This window comes from Camelus dromedarius, chromosome 6 (genome assembly GCF_036321535.1).
Source record: "Camelus dromedarius isolate mCamDro1 chromosome 6, mCamDro1.pat, whole genome shotgun sequence".
Lineage (NCBI taxonomy): Eukaryota > Metazoa > Chordata > Mammalia > Artiodactyla > Camelidae > Camelus > Camelus dromedarius.
This window is the reverse complement of record NC_087441.1, coordinates 89,076,737-89,084,820: the sequence shown is the minus strand read 5'-3', so window position 1 is coordinate 89,084,820 and position 8,084 is coordinate 89,076,737.

The following is an 8,084-nucleotide window of genomic DNA, read 5'->3' as shown; positions in this document are numbered from 1 at the left end:
TCCTTAAGCCTTAAGTTTTTTTTTTTTTTAATTTGCCCTTTAGGTCTCAATTTCTCTGAGAAATCTGGGAAGTCCTCTCCACTTTAGCCCACTCTTTCATCTACCAATGTAAGACCCAACTACATTTGCCCTTCAATTTTGTAATGAGATAAAGGACGCCTGATTTATTATCATACTGCTCTTTTTCATAAGGTGACCTGGTTACATTCAGCTATTATAAAGCATATTTGAGTCATAGGCTCTGAAACATGTCAATATCCTGTACTAGGAGATTTTAATCAGCCCTGAATTTGCTCATATATCCAGCTACATATTGGCCTCTATTTTTTTTTAAACTATAAGTTTCTTGAGGGCACATGTTTATTTGTTTTTAAATCCTCCAAAAATAATTTGGTGGAGAGACTGAATTGGAGATAAAGAAGTTAGCAGAGATAAATTAGTAGAATAAGTGGATAACTGGAAGGTGTGCCTGCATTTGGATACATAGCATTCAGGAGACAAAGACAAAGAGAACTGTGGTGTAGGGACACACTGGGGTTTGTTTAGTTAGTCCCCACTGATTTATCATGTCCAGCCTAACGGTCCCTGGAGGAATGCTTGGAGACTTGTGGACCCCAGGAGGGCAAAGGCCACATCCATCAAATGGACCAATGTATCCTCAGAAACCAGTCCAGTGTTTTGCACACAGTAGGCATAGAATAAACATTTGTTGGATGATAAATGAGTGGTAAGATGAAACGAAGTCTGAGATATCTGGAACATGAAATATTCCTATCTTCTTTTCTGATATAGTCCAGGATAGTTACATTAAACACAGAAAACAGAAACTCCTGCCTAGACTGTTAGTGGCTTGCCCCAGATCTCACTGCCAGAAGAGCCACCAGCAGAAGCCAAGATACCAATTCTCATACACTTTCTGACTCATATCTTTTCCTCTATTTCTAAAATGTTCTGAATCTTGTTCTTTTACAATTTATATTGATTCTTAAAAATTCTTAACAAACTATATATATATGTGTGTATATATACATATACACACACACACATACACACATACATATGCATACATATTATGTCCTAGTCTTAGAGAATCAGTTAAGATTAGAATTGAAGTTCAGTATTAAATGTGTATTACAATTAACAGATAGCCTAATATTAGGCCAAGAAACACATATGCACAAATACATACACGCACAGTCATTGAGGAAAAAAAGATGGGAGGGTCATGGAATCAAGGCCTAGCTGGTATTAGACCTGGGTTACTTCAAATCAAAGAAATGAAAAAGTTGACTATGAGGAACCTCAGAAACCAGCTGTTTTCACAGTATCAGGAAAACTTTTGCCCAGATTTCAACATGGTCCAGGGAACACAGATTGAATTCTTACAGGGATCCCAGCAAGCACTGTCTCAGTCACTAGCAGAACCCATCAGGGCTTTCTTTATATCACTTCACAGGAGCTAAGGAGCACTAACTCTGCTTTAATTCTAAGCTTTCAGCCTGGCTTCACTTGCAAATATTTTTTTAGAAGTCTTCATTTTATGGATGGGAAAGAGACAATAGTCAATAACTGGCTGGCTCCTGTGTGGCAGATTCCAATATGGGACCCAGATGACAGTACATATTCTTTAAATGGGATGCATGGGAAACTTTCAAAGAAATATTTGGACATCTTCCCAGAAGACAGATTAGCTGGAGATGGCGGGCATCCTGCTGCAGGAAATCGTGTTTTTCCCTTGAAGGAGAGCCTGGAAGATCACCTTCCTAACACTTGTCATAAAAGGAAGGGATGTCATATAGTTAAGGCAGAGGGTCAATCAGCATAGTGGGCTGAGAACACAGAGTAATTGGTCATGAATATTTAAGACTGGGACCATGATAAGGGATCAGCTCACACAGAAGTGCACAGCTGGCCTTGCACAATTACAGTTTCTAGTCAAGCTACCTTATTCCAAAAACACTTGCAATGTCGACCTCATCCTGTCCTTGGACTTCTCACCACTGAGCTCATTCTCAGGGGTCACTCTCAGAATTTCTCCCAGGCCCGAGGAGAGCTCACATTAAAACTCTGCAAACAGGAGATTGAAAAGTTCAGGAAAACATGGTGAAGTCTTTGATCAAAAATAAATAAAAATTCTTCATCAATGACAATATGCTCAATCATACACAGTTGAACCAGCAGGATGACTTTCTGAGAATGCAAAGCCATGAATGCCTACTCACTTTTGTTCTTTTCTTCTGACCTGATGTCTCAGTAGGACTAACAAACTTGAACCCTGGTGTTGAGAAAATATTGCAAAGTAGTATTTCAATTGAGCACTGTAAAGCTAGCCAAACTTTCCCAGACCCATGTTCCTATGCTCCTCCTTCAACCCTGCATGGCCCACCAACCTCTCCTCCCCTTTCAGGTGCTGCATGCTTCCCCTGTAGATTACATACCTCTGAGAAAAGGAATAATGATTCCTGTTTACCTTCGTATTCTGCCTCACCTCTCCAGAACTCCAGTGCTTTCTTTTATACACTGTAGAATTTCAATGTTTTAATTAATTGAAAGAAATAGAGAATTTTCCATTATCAGAAATAATTTTATAATACAGAATTGGAAAATAACTGTTAATACTTGATAATATTCTGTCTTCCATTAATCATAAAAATTTTCTCATGACACAGAGAAATCTGAACTCTTATCAAGGCAGCCACATAGAGCAGAGATGATGACACTCAGAGTCTCTCTTTTTTTAATTTTTTTTTTATTTTTTGGTTTGGTTTGGGTTTTATTGTTTTGTTTTGTTTTTCAGGGAATCAACTCATAAAGGCCCTGCCAAACCTAGGAGTGAGTTGATTGCTTCATGTAGGTCATGCAGTTCAATAACACAATTTGTAGTGATCCTTTCATTTCTGTTATTTGTGACTCTGCTTGTGCCATTGGGCAGAGGAACCGGCCACATTGCTGCTCACAGTCATCTCCTTTATCATATGAATGTGAGGAGCCTACCACTAGATATGTCCCCAAACCAATGGGATGCTGTAGAAAACAGATTATTTCTATGTCTTTTTCTTCTGGATTTTCTCAGGTTACCAGAAAGAGATTGACTGAGCCCTGAGGGTGGATTGGTCATTTTTAAGACAATATTTGGGGCAGATAAGGCAAACATATAGAATTTAGGTCTTTCTAAATTTTACTTCTCTTTCATGAGTCTCTTTCTGATTATTATCACCTGCACTGATCCATCTCTTCATGTAAGTAGTACTTGGTTGTTTTCTATGTGTTCACCTAAGTTCTGAGCTGCTTGAGGTCAGAAACCAAGATTGATGCTTTTTGATATTGTTCTTGATATCTAGCATACTGATGGGCACAGAATGAGTGCTTAATAATTATGATGAGACTTCTAAACACAATTTTACACTTTGACAAATTTGGCTGTGGAAATAGTGACTGAGTCTTTTAGAATTTTCTATGAACAGAATAATAAATGTATATAGGAAATTTATAAAATATAGATGGGAAATAAAATACAGCAGCATCTTTCAGAGACACAGCTTCTCTTTCCTTTCTCTTTCCAGATCCATGCAGGTGACAGATCTTTCTCTGTCCACCTCTGATGGAGACTATATTCTTTACTGTCCAGTAGCATATTCCCTTTGATTGTCTCTTAGGTATGCAGAATTGTGAGCATATTCGAACTTTCCTTCTTTCCTTCTGTCTAATTCTTTTCAGCAGTTTTACACACACACACACACTTCCCGCACCACCAATCTTTTGCAGATTATAATCAGGAGTTCTTCAGGCTTCTGCCTAAGAGGGTGGACTTTGCAGACTGGTGGGCCTGGGTTTGAACCTTACATGATCACTTTGGATGTTTCTGGATTAGTTAAAATTAGCTGCCAGTTACAGAGACTGCAAAGAACAGTGGCATAAACAAAGTGATGTTTGTTTCTCTTTCACATTAAACAAATTTCTAGAGAGAAAATCCAGAACTGGTATTATGATTTCACAAATCTCCTGAGGCTTAGGCTGGTTCCACTTTTTAGGTTTGCTAAACATCAGATGAGGTCCTCAATCTCATAGCCCTAGTTGGAGCTTTATCCATCACATGCAATGTAGAAAGGAGGAAGGAAGGAAGGGAAGGAGACAGAGGAAGGCAAGCATCTGTGTTCTCTTAAGGAAATTTCCCAGAGGCTGTCATACACTTCCTGTTACATTTCATTGACCAGAATTTACTATTGTGACCTCACTAAGCTGGAATAGAGACTGGGGAATGTTGTCCTTATTCCAGACAATACTCAGCTGAAATGTGGGCGGTTCACATCCTTAGAAAGAAAGGGGGAAAGGAGCATCGGAGTAGCCAAATACCAGTTACTCTATACCACTTTTTTCTTGACTGTTATTATCCATCTCACAGGAGTCTTAGGATTAAAATAAATGTTACTATGAAAGCATCTAATACAGTATCTAGCATAAAACAAGCTTTCAGTTAATGTTAGTTAATATCCCTCCTTATTCCTTTTTTGTGAATTTTCTCATTTCACTGATACCCCATCATTGGCATCCAAATTCTATTTTAAATACTTGCCCCAGTTGATGGTACTAAGCTGTAGTCTTGTACCTTTTCATAAGAGGGAGCAACAAATACATTATTATTCAATGTCAGCATTAATTTTTTAGCTTAAAGTTTGGCTAAGATTTAAGACATATCTCTTGGAATCAAATAGACCTAGATGTGAATCCCGGCTCTGCCGCTTAGTCAGTGTCTAACCCCAGCCTCTTGCTCCCTCCATTTCCTCATCTGTGACCTGGGGTAAGATTCAGATATGAGGATTAAATGAAAATAATAGAGAGAGAGCACCTGACAAAGTAAGTGTTAGTTTTTCTTATCTTTTTAAATTTGGCCTAATCTGGGTGAACCTTTTTGAAAATGAACTCTTATTCCATTAAAAAAAAAAAGTTTTAAAATTGGTCATCTCCATACATATACAAATGAGTGTTGTTAAATTGTTAGTCAAACCTTTTGATAATTGTCTCCAAAATCAGTTTAAACCCAAATAGCAGCAAAGTCTTTCTTGTGTTTTTTTTTAAAGAAAAAAACAGCATAGCTGAGCCTTAACCTTATTTAGCCTTGATTTGAATGATTTTTGGCAGATCCACTCTTAGAAGCAGAAACATTTCCACCAATGAGTATATTTCATAGCATCTTTCCCCCAGTGGCTAGTTGTTAAGCCTCTACTGTGTCCCAGAAGCTGTGCTAGTTTCTGGGGACATATTGGTAAGCAGAAATGCACATGGTCCCTGCTGCTGTGGAAGTCGCAGTTACTGAGGGAGACAGGTGAATCAATCACTGAAAATAAATGAAAAATTGCCATTATTAAAGTTGTTAGGAAGGAGACATACCGGTGCTGTGAAAGTATGTGCGAACATCTTATGATCCAAGGTTGAATGGTGATTTTAGGAACAAAAAATTGACCAGTCAGTTGAAGTAAAGAGATGTTATGAGCATATGGTTTGAAATGAGCTCAGACACAAGGTGAGCCTGCCCTTGGCATGGACCAAAACATGCCACAGTCTCCAGCACCACTCCAAAGAATGCATTTCATGGTTTGGGGCTGTATTTAAAATAAGTGCCCGTGATATATAACTTCTCAATGTGATACTCTGAAAGGGGCTACATAACTTAGGAATAATCTAATTATTTCATAATGTATTCATGCTATATTGATAAATATTAAATTCACATACTTTTTTTTTGATACACCAAGCAGAGATATCTGAGAAAATTGGCTGTAAAGTAGGATCTTTTCAGAGAGGGTCAGAGTGTTGATCTGCATTTCCTGTAGTGAGAATGAATTTGAAGCCATTTGGCTGAATGGGGTGGCATAAGAAACACTGTTGGCAGAAGAATAGGTAGCCCACAAAGTAGCAGTGGAGGATGACCACAGGATGAGAGGTGTGAGCAGTGTGTTCCAGAGAGCAGGCAGGACTGTGCTTGGGATGGCCCATCTCAGAGCCAGCAGGCAGCACCAATGTCCCATCTCTCCAAGGCATTCCAGGTTCACATAGACAAGAACCCAGCTTGGCACCTTGGCAGTGGGGTACCATTTCTCCTTGTCCTGTCCAGCTGAGCTAACGGGGCATCCTTTGGGGAAAATGTTGCCTCTCTGGTCTCTTTTAGGGGTTTGGAAGTTGGCTGGGAGGCTCTGTTCCCATGTAACATGTTAGGGCATGACTGAGCCTCGGGGGAAGAGCTGCCTGACATTGGACTGTAGGTGGTTTCTTGTTCTGAGCTGACAAATTTAAGATGAATTCCATTCATCTAAAGATTTTTAAGTTCATCTTTGTAGGCAAACCTAAATGAGTTTTAGTTAAATGAGGTATCAAAATAGGCAACTGAGCAAGGGCTTGTCTTCCAAAAGCATTTGTGAGTCATGATGCAGTTTCTAGAGGCATAGTTTTGTGCACAGTGGGCAGGTTCCCAGCCCTCCCCAAGAGTATTTGTGCTAGGTATTTACCCAAAGGCGTCACAAGCCTTTCACTTTCACCTTCCCAGGAATGCCATTGGAACTAGGAATTTCCCCAGCTCTTCAATTGCTCTGTAATTGGAATTCCTCCCTCAGGGTGCAGCAAACTTGTTTCGACCTCAGGGACATCTCAATTGCTGTTCTCTGCCTAGAAAATTCTTCCCCTAAGAATCTGAATGACTGCTTCCTTCTCAATGGAAGGTCAGCTCCAGAGTGACCTCAGGGATACTTTCCCTAATATCTAGATAAAGTACCACTGCCTGCTACCATCATAGTCCTTCAGACCTGGGTTCATTGCTTGCTGACTTGTTCATATTCTGTTCCCCCCAACACAAACACAAGAATATAAGTTCTGTGAAAGCATGGTTCTTGTCTCCCTTGTTTACCTGTTCTTAAGCCTGGTAGAGAGTAAACTTCCCAACCTGCTGCATGTGATAGTAGGCAAAAAGTTTACCCCTTTGGACATAAAATAGGGATAACATCACCTGTGCTTCCTGCCTCATAGAAAAACTGAGGACCTGGAGTTAGGGTGCCAAAGATACTTTCTCTCCCAGAAACGTGACTAATTTTTTGATTCCATATATATATATATATATATGGAATATATATATATATATATTTCAAATATCAATACCATTTACCCAATTACATAACCCCAAAAGTCTTAGAACACATTTTGTGCTTGTCTTTGCTTTGCTCCCCACTAAACTACTCCTTAAACAATAGTAATCAGTTTGTCCAGAGGCCATATCCTTAAGGTCCCTCCCTTCAGCACCCTTCCTTCACAGCTTCTTGATTGCCTTGAGTCTTTCCAGGACCACTGATAATTGTCTTCCAACCAGCAGTTCATTTTGTATTCTTTCCCCTCTTCCACCTCCCAAATTTGTCATCCACACTGCAGGAAAATAATTGTTGTGGAAGGCAAATTCCACACCAATACTGCTTAGTTTAATAATCATGTAATGACTTGCTTTGCCACAGGATCATGTCCAAATACCTTGAAGAACCATGTAAGGCAGTCTTCCTCTGTGTGCTTCTGCAACTCTCCAGCTTCACCACTTGCCCTTCTGTCATTTCTAAATCATCAGTGCACACAACATGGACAGAATGTGCACAGTCAAGTGCCATATGCACCAACCATCCCAAACTGTTTGCAGTGCAGAGAGGAAGGATTCCAGGTGGCTTCACTCCCCTCTATCTGTGGTGTTCACATTGCCTTGTCAAACACCTGCCCATCTTTTAAGAGTCAGTTCAAGTGTACCTATTCTTAAAGAACATTCCAAACACTTGCCCTCTGCCCACCACTTCCAAGAGCTCCTCATTTCTTCCTCTGCACTGCCTCTGAGCCTTGTAATATGCCTATTATAATACCCATGCCAGAGATCATCTCTGCCTCCTCCTCAGTGCTCCTTCATGGTCAAGTTATTAGATTCATCTCCTGAGCTTCCTGGGCCAGGCATTATACTTGGCATGTTAATCAGTATCTGGAAAAGAACAAAACAACCAAATTCAGTGTACTTATTATCTAGTAGAGGGCTTCATTCAATAACATACTTTTGACTGATATTTGAA